General features: G+C 38.1%; 1 long non-coding RNA gene across 4 annotated transcripts in view; it reads left to right on the top strand.

The window, feature by feature from the left end:
• The window catches only part of LOC134486295 (uncharacterized), a 63,704-nt gene that overhangs the window by 21,712 nt on the left and 26,003 nt on the right, over positions 1 to 15,989 (top strand). For 3 of the 4 annotated variants that reach the window (XR_015684961.1, XR_015684958.1, XR_015684959.1), the window contains 2 exons: positions 2,589 to 2,755; positions 4,467 to 4,605. This is a non-coding gene — a long non-coding RNA (uncharacterized LOC134486295). Of the gene's footprint in view, positions 1 to 2,588; positions 2,756 to 4,466; positions 4,606 to 5,487; positions 5,673 to 6,419; positions 6,499 to 15,989 lie in introns of those variants that run through there. The other variant, XR_015684960.1, reaches the window with a different exon arrangement.

Raw genomic sequence — 15,989 nt, 5'->3', positions numbered from 1 at the left:
AAAAGAAACTTTACCATTTTAGATTTGGATTAGAACCTTTGATAAACAGTAAATTTTGAGATGTGGAAGAAATACACAGTCCCATCTAGGCTTTGGATCCATATCATTCTCTTTTTCTCACTACCGAGTTATAAAACTTCCCTGTGTGGTTAAATTTTAGTCAAAGGTCACATTTTCTCAGGACTATTTGTGTACTTTTATGTAAAATACAATTTTAGCAAAGAACTATTTTAAGTCAGTTTATGAAGCACACCCTACCTGTGATATCTAATTAACCCCTATATTTGGTTAGTTTTATTCCACAGACAGTATCTGTCCACCCTAGCATACCCAGAAAAAAATAATTTGAAAGGAAAAAAGATTCCTCCTGCTTCTATAGTCTTAGTCTGTGGTTGCTTGACTTTATTGCTTCTGGGCCCCTGTGGAGGCAGAATATCGCCGTGGAATCATGTGACAAAACAAAGCAGCTTACCCCATAGTGGGCAAGAAGAGGAGAGTGAACTGTCAAGGGGTGGAGGCTAAGACATACCCTTCAAAAGTGTTATTCTCAATGCCTTTTTTGTCCCAGCCAAGCACCATAGTCTTTTTCACCTCCTAACAGTTCATTCAACAGTGAATACCAAGGCATTGTCTATTTATAGAAAATACCTTTGATGTCTTTATATCTATAGCAATGTTACTGAATAATGTCTGCCTTGACAGACCTTAAGGAGTGCCAAGGAGTATATTTTCAGCAAGACGCATTATCTAATTTAGGAGGATTGATAATTTTCTAATCATTTTTATCAACAGTTAATAGTTTGTACTTATCCCATCACTACCAAAACTGAAGTTTATATGTCATAAAATTAATCCACAAATTCATGTACTTTGAGATGAGGTCTTTGATAGTTAATTAATTAGTAGATGACTGACAGTGGGGACCATCCGACAGCTTTGATTACATTATAGTGAAAGAAAGAGAAGCAAACATTTTATTCTGTCTTGTCCTTAGTGTTCTAACCAGGATGATCCAAAAGAAAAAGTTCTAATAAAAAGCTGAATGCATTCCAATATCTTACTCTTGGGCCTGCTATTCTAGGTTCAGAGTTATGAACCCCTAAACTATCACATCAATCTCCATTTCTCACATATTTTATTATAGCAACAGAAAATTATCTAAGATGGAAAATTGATAATAAAGGCTAGCACTGTTACTATAGAATACATTTGCTCCAAAATATACATGTAACTTTGGAAGTGGATAATGACTTAATCCTGGAACACTTTCGAGGTGGATGCATTAGAAGGACATACATTGTCATGAACAGAAGGTGAAAGGTGGTGCTAGTGACGACCAGAATAAGAGTTAAAGGAAACCCAGAAGCTTTTTGAGTACTTCATTGGTCTGAATCAGAGTAGTCAAAGAAGTACGTATGATAAAGCCCATTATAATGAATTCTCTCAAATGTATTCTTCTGAAATGACAAAGCATAAAGAACTGGAGTAAAAAAGTCTACCTTGTTATAAATTTACAGAGGATGTAGGAGCTTGCCCTCAAGCCTCCAGGATATGGGAAAATGCAGCACTAAGCACAGTGACCTAAATCCTGTTCTACATGCATCTGAGCTTTGAGGTGGGGAGCTTTTGGCTGGTTACAGTGAAGTACAAAGAAATCATCTAAGCATAAAATTTGTACCTTAGAGGAACAGATTGTAGAAGTACTTAGAAAAATTTCAGATTGATGGTGTAGGAGGTGATTAAACAATTTTTAAAGAGAAGAAGCAAAGGTGTGGTTGGATAATTTTTGTTTGTCTTTTGTTTACTTTGGAGTTTAGTATAGAGAAAAAAGATCATCAAGATAATGAGCAAACCAAAGTAAACCAATGAACCAAACAGACAAAAAGCAGAGGTTTCAGTCAGTCTCTTAAGTTATCCCTCAAGCCACAGTTCCAGAGATCTGAGAGGGTAGAAAGGTTTTGGTAGATGGCTCTGAACACACAGTTTGTACCTAGTACTGTTTTGAGTTTTGTTTCTTGTGTTCTTGAGCAGAATGTGATGATTATTCCATCTGTGCTAAAATGGCCCCAGATACAAATCAACATACTGCTCAGCCACAGACTGTAAATATTGCAGCTTGCTCATATGCAGTCTGTGGCATTGTAGGGGCACGACTCCCTTCTCCATGTAGTTGTTGAAGGAATCACAGGATTTCAAGAAAGAACAAGGTATAAGAACAAGGAAGTGCTATTGAGATTTCCAGAGCCTTGGAAAGAAGAGACTTTAAAGTCTCAACTATGGTAGAGTCATGTTAAACTATGGGTGCGGGACTGTCACTGAGCAGAGTTGGATCACTATAACTTCCAGGATGCACACGTTAGACTACAGCATGAATGCTAAAATGTGAGCTTCAGGTAAATCATGAGGGGTAGGCATTCTTGAGAAATTTTGTGTCCAGGCCCATACCACTGTGTACATGATGCAGAGTGTAGTTTCAAAATGTATTATTTGCAGCTTTTTGATTCACTCTTGTTTTTCCTGTTAGGTTTTAAGCTTACTTGAGATTTGCTACTCTCTGACTCTTAACCCATTTTTCTCTTTCCGTATAGGAGTGACTGTCCTGTATGGGCTGTATTCTCCATTAATCTTTGGAAGTTGAAAGCTTGCTTTAGTTTCACATGCTCATGGTTAGTGGATGTTCCTGTTACGGTGGATCCTGATTTGATCTTCACATGAGATTCTGGACTTTGAATGTTGATATTGAAATAAGCAAAAGGTTTGGGTCCAGTGAATTTAATTATGCCTTGTCAATATGAAAAGAATGTGATTTGGGGAGCCAGGGATACAATGTGATGATTTGAATATGGTCTCCAGTTCCTATGTGGAAAGTAGGGGCTCTACAATGCCATTAAGATTGAATGAAGCCACGAGGGCGAGGAACATGTCATTACTTTCCTAACTTCCTAAGAAGAGAGACGTGAAGAAGCAGATCTGCTCCACATCATTCACAAGCAAATGCTCTCTGCTGTGAAATGAGAAGGCCTTAGCCAGATGCCACGGAGAGCATGGTGCTGTGCTCTTAGAAGTCCTGGCTTGAGAAAAACAAAGAACAAAACAAAACAAAACAAAACAAAGAACAAAAAATGCTATTCTTCTTATAACTACCGGGTCTTAGGTATTTGCCACATCAACAGAGAAAAGACTAAGATACTAAATGGGTCTTGAATGGAGTACATGCTATTTGAGAGATGGCCCCAAATTTTTCTGAGTAAATAAAATGAGTGTAAGAGTAGAGAAAAACTAGTAGTTGAATTGAAGAGCACTCAATTTTCTTTCCTTCTTTAATACTAGTTCCACTTAAACTTGTTCTAACTTAGATATAGCTGGGAATAAATACAACTTGTTGTTAAAAATGAGTTTGCTTTCCGTAACAAGAGATCATGATTAGAGGCTGATAAAAGAGTTTCTTATTCTTGACACTACTCATGGCTATAGACCACAGAGTACTGATTAATGGACTGGCTAATTGTGCTTTCCTATTGAGGTCATTAGTCATTGGGAAGGTAAGTATATGGTCTCCCATTGCTTCCTTGAGCAGGTGCTGTGGGCACATTGGACTATTGGGTCTTAGTATGAGACACTGACATGGCTCTGAGATGAGCATGTGCAGTAAGAGTTTTCTCTCTCACATTAAATGACCTTTTGCATTTTAACTCTGAAAGGCAGGTGACCTGTAAGAAAGTCTAAAAAGCCATTGAAGGGTTTGGTCCTAACTGAGTTGGATTAAGATGTGACTAATGACTAGGTATATAGGAATCACATAGATTCAGACTGGAGAATTACTACCTGGTCAAAGCATATGAGCAGGGAAAAACACTTCACAGTTTGCTGTCCTTTTCCCTTGTATGAGATGGGAAAATAATCATAGAACTTATTTCATGGACTATGACAGGATCATACATACATGTTAATTTGTGTAAAACATACAACCAATGCAGAAAATTATTGTTACTTGGTAGACAGCAAATCGATTACACTAAAAGTGATCTTTATCACACATGTACCGTGATGAATATTACTGAAAGTATTTTTAGTCATCATTTTGCTTGATATTCTAACTAACATAGAAATCAGTGCTGTTACTGTTCTCTTTTTATAAAGCAGGAAACTAGGACAGATATTTGAGACTTTTTCCCCAAGGACTCCAACTCCCAAGGACTTCCCAACATAAATTTTCAGTTATTTACATTCATATCACATAATAAAAGCCAAAAATTGAACAGAAAAATATAGTTCTCATAAGTACTAGGCAGTTAAATATCATACATATCATAAAACTAAAAAGACCAAATCTCTATATAAGAACCTCATTTTTCTTATATTTTTTTATAATGAAACAAGGGTTTTCTGAAAATTTCTTAGCTCTTGACATTTTTGCTTTTAGACTATTGATTCCATGCATGACCATATTTCTACTTTCTCTTCAGGCTGTCAGATTTCTGTGGATATTTGCATGAAAATAAGATTCCATTTGAGCTGAATGTTTACTTCTTACTTCTCCCTTCAGAGGACACAGTGATTTCCATGGCTGGGAGTCTCCAAATAGCGGATTATTTCTTCAAGCTGGTAACAATGCAAGACGTACTTGGGATAAAATTTCTCTGCACATTTCATGCTCATATTTAAAGAAAGTATAGTTTTGTGCAAGTATAAAGGCTTAGGAAATTCACTGGCAGAAATGGTCTTGCAACTACCCTTAGTGTATTTCTAGGTTCTAAAGAATTTATTTTAAAATTGGTCATATTTGAGTCACAAGAACTCTGTCTTTCTCTTCCTTGTTTCCAAGTCAATGTAGAGTAAGTGCTTCTTAAAACTTTTACATCACTTTGTTGTTTATTTGTTGTCCTCTCTGCATGAATTCACTATACTAATCTTCATCTTTTATTCTCCATTGTATTCCGACATTAAATTTTGGTTTTAAAAATTATTAGTATTTTTATAATGGTGCTATTTTATATATTTCCCTAAATTTACATTTTTCAGGATACATAATTTTGTTGTTTAGATGAAGTTAGACTCCAGAAAACCAAGTAACACAATTAAAAATAGGGTATAGAACTAAACAGAGAATTCTAAACTGAGGAATCCTGAATAAATGAGAAATACTTAAAAGCAATGTTCAGCATCCTTAATGATCAGGGAAATGCAAATCAAACGACCCTGAGATTCCACTTTACACCAATCAGAATGGTTAAGATCAAAACCTCAAGCAACAGCAAATGTTGGGAAGGATGTGGGGAAAGAGGAACACTCCTCCATTGCTGGTGGGATTGCCAACTGGTACAACCACTCTGGAAAACAACCTGGCAGTTCCTCAGAAAATTAGGAATAGTTCTACCTAAAGACCCAGCTATATCACTCTTGGGGATATACCCAATAGAAGCCTCACGGTACCACAAGGACACATGCTCCACTCCGTTGATAGCAGCTTTTTTTTTTTTTTTGTAGCCAGAAACTGGAAGCAGCCTAGATGTCCTTCACCAGAACAATGGATACAAAAAATGTGGTTTGTTTACACAGTGGAATAGCACTCAGCTATTAAAAATCGCGATATCATGAGTTTTCCAGGCAAATGAATGGATCTAGAAAATATAATCCTATATATATAACACAGACCCAAAAGGATATACATGGTGTGTGCTCACTGATAACTGGATATTAGCTAAAAAGTTCAGAATACCCATGATGCAACTCACAGACAGTATGAAGCCTAACAAGGAGGAAGGCTTAGTGTGGATACTTCAATTCCAAATAATCACAAGAGGCAGAGGGAGGTAGGGACCTGGGTGGGAGAGGGGAGGGGAAGGTGAATAGGAGGGCAGAATCAGGTTTGCAGGGAGGCAGGAGAGAAATACAGGGGGCCAGGAAATGAATACAAATATGCAGCACTGTGGGGTGGGGTGGGGCACGGAACCTCTAGTAAGTCCCAGAAACCAGGGATATGAACAAAGACTAAAGGAAAGACCATCCAGTGACATGGACCACTCAGTGCCCAACTTAGGATCCCATGTGTAGGCACCAAACTCTGACACAATTACTGATGCTGTGTTGTGCTGGCAAACAGGAGCCTTGCATGGCTGTCCTCTGAGAGGCTCTACCAGCGTTGACTGAGACAGATGTAGATACTTAAGGCCATCCTTCTTACTGAGGACAGTGGCCTTTGTAGAAGAGGTGGGTGTGGGTGGGTGGGAGTACACACTCTCAGAAGCAACGGAGAAGGGGGGGATAAGGTGAAGAATTCCTGAAGGAGATACTAGGAAGGGGGATAAATTATGGAATGTAAATAAATGAAATAATACAATTTAAAAAGAAGTAAGTCATTGCATTATAAAAGTCCGTTTAACTTTTAAAAATACTTTATTATTTTTTGTATTTTCCAGAAACTTCACCTATGGAATCAGTGGTTTCCTTATTTTGGTTTTTGCTTTTCTTCCCAATAAATTCCTTCATCTATATTTGTACAGAATGACCACTTTTCTTCTACGTCTTTCTGTTTCTCTTGTTTTTATTAGTGTTTTGTGGACATTTGGATGAAAATATTTTGGTTTAGAAGAATAATCATGGATCTAGTTTTATGCCTCAAATTAAATGGAAAGAATGTTGTGAATAAAAATCCTATTAACCCAAATGGAATCCTAAACTTCCACTCTGAATCTGTAATGAGCAGTTGTATGTCAACAACCGGAGGTAGACCATTCAGATTCTTGGTCAAACCTCATTCTAGATTCTTAAGTCACATAAATTTTAGCTAAGACTACTAGACTAGCACATTCTGAGTAATGTAGAAATAATATCTTGAGTATTTTATGGATGCATTACTTGTCAATTTAAAAGCCTTTGGCCTACTGCTTATGCAGCAAATGGAATGTGGGACCTCCCTGAGGTAGAGAGAATTCTGGAGTAGAGCCCGGCACAGGAAGATCATCCCTCCACCCCCAGAAGATGTGACAAGACAGACATGTGTTACCTGAGCACAGTGAACCAGGCATGTGGCAGAGCATAGGTCAAAATAAAAGGATATTTTAAGATACAGAAGAGCTTAGCTATATGGCAAAGGAATTTGTAAATATATTTTGAGTCTGAGACTTGTTTCTGGAAGCATGCGACTTGGAGGTAGAACCAGACATAATTTCTGCAGAATGAATAACATTTATTTGTTATAACCAGATTTCTTCATAATCTGAACAACCCAAAAGGTTGAAACACTAGAATAATCACTAACATTTCCAAAGCAACAAAATTATGCAGGTAATCAATTTATACTCCAATATATTATACTCAGATCTTCGAGATTTTTTTTTTAACTTATTGTCTACATTACAGGTTTGGAACATATTATTTTTTCTACTTTACTTTTTATTTATTTATTCAATTTTTTAAAGTTATTGGATATTTTAAATTTACATTTCAAGTGTTATTCCCTTTCTCGGTTTCCCATCCATAAGTCCACTAACACAGCCTTCTCCCCTTTTTCTATAAGGGTGATCCCCCTCTGCAACCACACTTTCTTCCTGCCTCCCCACCCTGACATTCCCCTACACTGGGGGGTCCAGCATTGGCAGGACCAAGGGCTTCTCCTCCCACTGGTGCCCAACAAGGCCATCCTCTGCTACATATACAGCTGGAGCTCTAGGTCTATCTATGTGTCCTCTTTGGATGGTTCTTTAGTCCCTGGGAACTCTGGTTGGTTGGTGTTGTTGCTCTTACGGGGTTGCAAATGCCTACAGCTTCTTCAATCCTTTCTCTAATGCCTCAAACAGGGACTCCATCCTCAGTTCAACGGTTGGCTGCTAGCATTTGCCTCTTCATTTGTCATGCTCTGGCTGACAAACTACATGCAAAGTCCGGAATCTCATGTGAGGATCAAATCAGGATCCACCGTGACAGGAACATCCACTAACCACGAGCATGTGAAACCAAAGCAAACTTTCAATATTAAAAGAATATTAAAAGCAGTAAGGGAAAAAGGTCAAGTAACATATAAAGGCAAACCTATCAGAATCACACCAGACTTCTCACCAGAGACTATGAAATTCAGAAGATCCTGGACATATGTCATACAGACCCTAAGAGAACACAAATACCAGCCCAGATTACTGTATCCTCCAAAACTCTCAATTAACATAGATGGAGAAACCAAGATATTCCATGACAAAACCTAATTTATACAGTATCTTTCTACAAATCCAGTGCTACAAAGCATAATAAATGGTAAAGCCCAACATAAGGAGACAAGCTACAGACTAGAAAAAGCAAGAAACTAATCATCTTGTCAACAAAACAAAGAGAAGAAAAGCACACAAAAAAATCTCACATCCAAATATGAATACAACAGGAAGCAATAATCACTATTCCTTAATATCTCTCAAAATCAATGGTCTCAACTCTCCAATACAAAGACATAGATTAACAACCTGGATACAAAATGAGGACCCTGCATTCTGCTGCCTACAGGAAACACACCTCAGAGACAAAGACAGACACTACCTCAGAGTGAAAGGCTGGAAAACAATTTTCCAAGCAAATGATCTGAAGAAGCAAGCTGGAATAGACATTCTATAATCAAATAAAATCTATTTTCAACTAAAAGTCATCAAAAAAGATAAGGAAGGATACTTTATATTCATCAAAGGAAAAATCCACCAAGATGAACTCTCAATCCTAAATATCTATGCTCCCAATACAAGGCCACCTACATACATAAAAGAAACCCTACTAAAGCTCAAAGCACACATTGCACCTCACACAATAATAGTAGGAGATTTCAACACCCCACTCTCATCAATGGACAGATCATGGAAACAGAAATTAAACAGAGACATAGACAGACTAAGAGAAATCATGAACCAAATGGACTTAACAGATATTTATAGAACATTCTATTCTAAAGCAAAAGGATATACCTTCTTCTCACCACCTCATGGTATTTTCTCCAAAATTGACCATATAACTGGTCATAAAATAGGCCTCAACAGATAGAGAAAGATAGAAATAATCCCATGCTTCCTATCAGACCACCACGAGCTAAAGCTAGATTTCAATAACAAACAATAAGGGAAGAACGCCCACATATACATGGAAGTTGAACAATGCTCTACTCAATGATAACCTGGTCAAGGAAGAAATAAAGAAAGAAATTAAAGACTTCTTAGAATTTAATGAAAATGAAGGTAAAACATACCAAAACTTATGGGAAACAATGAAAGCTGTTCTAAGAGGAAAAGTCATAGCTCTGAGTGCGTGGAGAAAGAAACAGGAGAGAGCATATATCAGCAGCTTGACAGCACACCTAAAAGCTCTAGAACAAAAAGAAGCAAATACACCCAGGAGGAGTAGAAGGCAGGAAATAATCAAACTCAAAGCTGAAATCACCCAAGTAAAAACAAAAAGGACCATAGAAAGAATCAACAGAACCAAAAGTTGGTTCTTTGAGAAAGTCAACAAGATAGATAAACCCTTAGCCAGACTAATGAGAGGACACAGAGAGTCTGTCCAAATTAACAAAATCAGAAATGAAAAGTGAGACATAACTACAGAATCAGAGGAAATTCAAAAAATCATCAGATCCTACTACAAAAGTCTATATTCAACAGAACTTGAAAATCTGCAGGAAATGGACAATTTCCTAGACAGATACCAGGAACCGAAGTTAAATTAGGAACAGATCAACCATTTAAAGAACCCCATAACTCCTAAGGAAATAGAAGCAGTCATTAAGGGTCTCCCAACCAAAAAGAGCCCAGGTCCAGACAGGTTCAGTGCAGAATTCTATTAGTCATTCATAGAAGACCTCATACCAATACTGTCCAAATTATTCCACAAAATTGAAACAGATGGAGCACTACCAGATGGAGAGAAACTTGAAGCAATCCCACTAAAATCAGGAACTAGACAAGGCTGCCCACTCTCTCCCTACTTATTCAATATGGTTCTTGAAGTTCTAGCCAGAGCGATCAGACAACAAAAGGAGATGAAGGGGATACAGATTGGAAAAGAAGAAGTCAAAATATCACTATTTGCAGATGATATTATAGTATATTTATGAGATCCCAAAGTTCCACCAGAGAACTACGAAGCCTGATAAACACCTTCAACAAAGTGTCTGGGTATAAAATTAACTCAGATAAATCAGTAGCCTTTCTCTACACAAAAGAGAAACAAGCTGAGAAAGAAATTAGGGAAATGACACCCTTCATCATAGTCCCAAATAATATAAAATACCTCGGTGGGACTTTAACCAAGCCAGTAAAAGATCTATACAATAGAACTTCAAGCCTCTGAAGCAAGAAATTGAAGAAGACCTCAGAAGATGGAAAGATCTCCCATGCTCATGGATTGGCAGGATCAACATAGTAAAAATGGCCATTCTACCAAAAGTGATCTACAGATTCAATGCAATGCACATCAAAATACCAATTCAATTCTTCAGAGTGTTAGAACAATTTGCAAATTCATCTGGAATAACAAAAAACCCTGGATAGCTAAAACTATCCTCAACAATAAAAGGACTTCAGGGGGAATCATTATCCCTGAACTCAAGTAGTACTACAGAGCAATAGTGATAAAAACTGCATGGTATTGGTACAGAGACAGACAGATAGACCAGTGGAATAGAATTGAAGACCCAGAAATGAACCCACAGACCTATGGTCACTTGATTTTTGACAAAGGATCGAAAACCATCCAATGGAAAAAAGATAGCATTTTTCAGCAAATGGTGCTGGTTCAACTGGAGGTCACCATGTAGAAGAATACAGATAGATCCATGCTTGGCACCCTGTACAAAGCTTAAGTCCAAGTAGATCAAGGACCTCCACATCAAACCGGATACACTCAAACTAATAGAAGAAAAAGTGGGGAAGCATCTCGAACACATGGGGACTGGAGAAAATTTCCTGAACAAAACACCAATGGCTTATGCTCTAAGATCAAGAATTGACAAATGGGATCTCATAAAACTGCAAAGCTTCTGTAAGGCAAAGGACACTGTGGTTAGGAAAAAATAGCAACCACAGATTGGAAAAAGATCCTTACCAATTCTACAACTGATAGAGGCCTTATATCCAAAATATACAAAGAACTCAAGAAGTTAAATCACAGGGAGACAAGTAACCCTATTACAAAATGGGGTTCCGAGCTAAACAAAGAATTCACAGCTGAGGAATGCCAAATGGCTGAGAAACACCTAAAGAAATGTTCAACATCTTTAGTCATAAGGGAAATGCAAATCAAAACAACCCTGAGATTTCACCTCACACCAGTCAGAATGGCTAAGATCAAAAACTCATGTGGCAGCAAATGCTGGCGAGGATGTGGAGAAAAAGGAAGACTCCTCCATTGTTTGTGGGATTGCAGACTGGTACAACCATTCTGGAAATCAGTCTGGAGGTCCTTCAGAAAACTGGACATTGAACTACTTGAGGACCCAGCTATACCTCTCTTGGGCATACACCCAAAAGATGCCCCAACATAACAAATACACATGCTCCACTATGTTCTTAGTAGCCTTATTTATAATAGCCAGAAGCTGGAAAGAACCCAGATGCCCTTCAACAGAGGAATGGATACAGAAAATGTGGTACATCTACACAATGGAATATTACTCAGCTATCAAAAGCAATGACTTTATGAAATTCGTAGGCAAATGAATGGAACTGGAAAATATCATCCTGAGTGATGTAACCCAATCCAGAAAAGCACACATGGTAGAACTTTTTGAAAAGTGGCTAATAGTCCAAATGCTTGAATTACCCTAGATGCACAGAACACATGAAACTCAAAAAGGATGACCAAAATGGGAATGCTTCACTCCTTCTTTGAAAAGGGAACAAGAATACCCTTAGGAGGGAATAGGGAGGCAAAGTTTAGAACAGAGGCAGAAGGAACACCCATTCAGAGCCTGCCCCACATGTGGCCGATACATATACAGCCACCAAACTAGATAAATGGATGAAGCAAATAAGTTTAGGCCAACAGGAACCGGGTGTAGATCTGTCCTGAGAGACACAGCCAGAATACAGCAAATACATAGGCGAATGCCAGCAGCAAACCACTGATCTGAGAATGGGACCCCAGGTAAAGGAATCAGAGAAAGGACTGGAAGAGCTTGAAGGGGCTTGAGACCTCATATGAACAACAATGCTAACCAACCAGAGCCTCCACAGACTAAGCCATTACCCAAAGACTATACATGGACTGACCCTGGGCTCCAACCTCATAGGTAGCAAAGAATAGCCTAGTAAGGGCACCAGTGGAAGGGGAAGCCCTTGGTCCTGCTAAGACTGAACCCCAGTGAACGTGATTATTGGGGGGAGGGTGCTAATGGAGGGAGGATGGGAGGGGAAGATTGTATAGAAGGGGAGGGGGAGTTGTTAGGGGGATGTTGGCCCAGAAACCGGGAAGGGGAATAACAATCGAAATGTAAATAAGAAATACTCAAGTTAACAAAGATAAAAAATATATGTTTAAAGGTTTCATTCTAAATTAAAAATTAATGTACAATGACTATAGAATCTCTTTTGTCTTTACCTTAAAGCAATCTCTCTCTCTTTCTCTCTCTCTCTTTCTCTCTAGCTCTCTCCTTCCATCACTCCATTCCTCCTCCCCTCTTCCTCTTACACCGTGTGTCTATGTGTTAGTGTGAGTGTGGTGTAGGCATGTGTATGGGTTGTGGGAATGGGGTATGCCCTGCCATGCATGTACATGATGACAGATAATTTTGAGTGTATTCCTATCTCTGTCTATTTCTTTTTTGAGACAGAGTATCTCACTGAACATGGCTCTCAGAGATTGGCTGTACTAGGTATTTAGAAAGCCCTGAGAATTTTCTCTCATTACCTCTTATCTGTGGGATTACAAAAGTTATGCAACTATACTAACTTTTACCTAGATGTAAATTCAGATTCTCATGTTTGGACAGCAATCCCCTTTCCTACTGAACCATCTCCTCCACCCCCAGTAAGACCTTTTCTCTGCACTTGTTATTTAATTTACAAAATAGTATCATTGAACTTATTCTAAGAGGTGTGTGTGTATGTGTGTGTGTGTATGTGTGTGTGTGTGTGTCTTTGTAGCAGTTGCCAATCTCTAGTAGTGTTCCTCAGAAATCTTTCCATCTTTGTTTTGTTTTGTGAGAGAGGGTCTCTTGCTAGCCTAGAACTCCTTAGTTCAGCTATCTAGGCTGTCCAGCTATCTCCATGGATCCTCTTATCTTTGCTTCTCCACTGGTAGAATTACAACTCTGCCAAAATACAAGCTTTTTAGATAATTTATTTGAATTCTGGGGATCAGACTTTTCTTTAATGCTTGTGCTACAAGCACCTTTACCAGCTTAGCCGTGTCCTCAGTCTTTAAAAGTATTCAATAGGGAGAAAAATGGGAAGGGGAAAATGTTTGAAGTTATGTACATTTCCACAGCTTTGGAAACTAAAGACAGATTACAAGTAATGAGAAAGACTGCCACATAGCAGTCACCTTTACTCATTTACATATTTATGTTTTGCAAAGAAACCATTTTAGTAAAAGAAGTGTCTTTCAATATTTTATTTTATTGTTTTCTATCATTGAAATAGATTTTTAATCATAAAATATATTCTATCTATAGGTCCTCTTCTTCTACCTCCTCCTTCCATACCTCCCCTCCTACCCAAATCCAAACTTTTTTATCTTGATGGAAAACAAATAGGAATGTAAGGAATAGTAATAAAACACAATACAATATGATAACCTAAAACAAATAAGAATAGGACCAAACACTGAAACAAGAAAAAGATGTAAAGAAAAACTAGCAGACATGCATATAGAGTGAAGAGATGCCCATGTTCACATACACAAGAATCCCATAATAACACAAAACTGCAAGCCACAATATATAAACCAAGTCCTCTCAGTGAAAACAATACAAAACAAAACAAAGTAAAACACCCATGAGTTAACAGTATAAGACAAGAAAAGCTCCAAAAATGCTGTTGAGTTTTATATGGGTTGGCCATCTATTGCATGGGCCTACCCTTTAGAGTGGTATGTTCCCTGGTAAAAGTTCTTTGAAGAACATTATTTTCTCATGTGAAGAACATTATTTTCTCATGAGCTATCTATTGGAGATAGATTATGGCTTAGAGATATGGCATGTGTCTACTTCTCATGACAGCCTCCCCGCCACCCCCACCGTGCAGACTGTCACAGCTAATGTGAGTACAGTTGTGTGTCAACTGTGTCATGTACAGAGGGTTTTGATCTAATGGTTTGCTTCACACTTCCGGTGTGTTTATTTTTTCTGATTGCACACTCCCCTGATTCAATAGAGACATTCCTTTCAGTGTTCAGGGTTCCAATGCCTCTCACTTTCTGCATATTGTCAGGCTGGGAATCTCTGAATATTTCCATCTGCTTCAAGATGAGTCTTTTTTTAATGATGGCTTAGCAAGGCACAGATTTATTAGTATAGAAGAACACCATGAGGAATCATTTAATTGCTATGTTCCTTTAGCAGAACTGCAGTATTTTGTTTTCCCTTGGGGCTCAAGTCTATTCAGTCTCAGGTTCTTGTCCTCAAAGGCAGTACTGGATTGGGTTATATCCTGTGGAGTAAACCCACACTCAGAGCAAAGCTAGCTCATTGAACACAGCAGTTGAATGTATCTAGAAAAGCCTCCTTGTGTGGTTCTGCTGAAATCTAATTCTCATCGACTCCCCACCTTCCTTCTCCTTGCTCTGAACTTGTTGGGAGTGATGTAACCGCAGCCACAGTGCAACTCACACTTCCTTAACTTACTTTACAATTGGCTATCTGTTAAGTTCTTTGTGGAATTACTTATAATTACAGAGTGGATCTCAGATATTTTGTGTAGAGATAAAGAGAAAACCACACAACCAAAGAATGAAGCAAAATATGCAGTGGAAAAGAAAATTAAATGAAGGAATAAAGCAGCAATAGAAAAAACATTTTTATTAATGTTTATTAATGTTTTACTAATGCCTAGGTCATTTGGCAACTGAGAAAGTTAGTGAATCCCTGCAAACAAGAATGGTAACATGCAATAACTTTGTGATTACACATCTGTGCATTGATTCTCAATTTTCCTCAAGGAGAGGGTTTAAAAGTGAGTGTAGGATGCTCCTTCTTCGTTCCTTCAATGAAGTATTGCATTCTTGGCACTGCATCCTACATATCTGTTGAAGGTAAAGAATAGAATTCTGGGGACATGGTTATAGTGACATGTGCAGAGAGTGCATAGGCTTTTCTGTGATGTCTTCAGTACAGCCATTTTGTCAGCTTCTGTCAGTTACTATAATGGAAGACAAGACAACTCTAATATTTCCTTCTTTTATGCAATCTACTTAAAGATTCAGATGGACCTTTGTTCATCTTCACATCTGTTCTTCCTTAACATCTTTATTTAGATTATGCTTATATTTTTTTCATACTAGGTACAACCAAGATTTAATTTGAAGCTGTTCATGGACTTGCAAAATATAGTTTCTCAAATATAACTTCAAGGTTGCAGATAGTAACAGAAAGGCAAAGAAACCACAGGCCCTAATGGACTCAAAGGTAGCTTGTGGCATCATCAGCATTCTGTCCTGTTGCTTATGACATGATTGTTTTTGCACTCTCTCTCTCTCTCTCTCTCTCTCTCTCTCTCTCTCTCTCTCTCTCTCTCTCTCTCTCTGTTTGTGTGTGTGCTTGCTCCTATTTATACCTATTTATACCTATGAATATCCATGTACATGTGAAGACCAAAGGTAAATTTTACATGCCATCTAACTTTGAGGCTTCTAGATTAATCTGGGCTGAGCAGAAAGCTAGTGAATCACAGAAATCAATCTGCCTTTGCCATCTCCTATCCCTTCCAATGCTGGGGTTACAAGTACTTGACATCCATCAAAGTATGACTGTTGTGTAAGTACCCATGTTTGAACTCAGATCCTCATTGCATGCCAAGCACATT

This window comes from Rattus norvegicus, chromosome 3 (genome assembly GCF_021556685.1).
Source record: "Rattus norvegicus strain SHRSP/BbbUtx chromosome 3, alternate assembly SHRSP_T2T, whole genome shotgun sequence".
NCBI classification, from domain to species: Eukaryota; Metazoa; Chordata; class Mammalia; order Rodentia; family Muridae; genus Rattus; species Rattus norvegicus.
The sequence above is the reverse complement of the archived record's forward strand: the minus strand, read 5'-3'. Positions and strand labels throughout refer to the sequence as shown.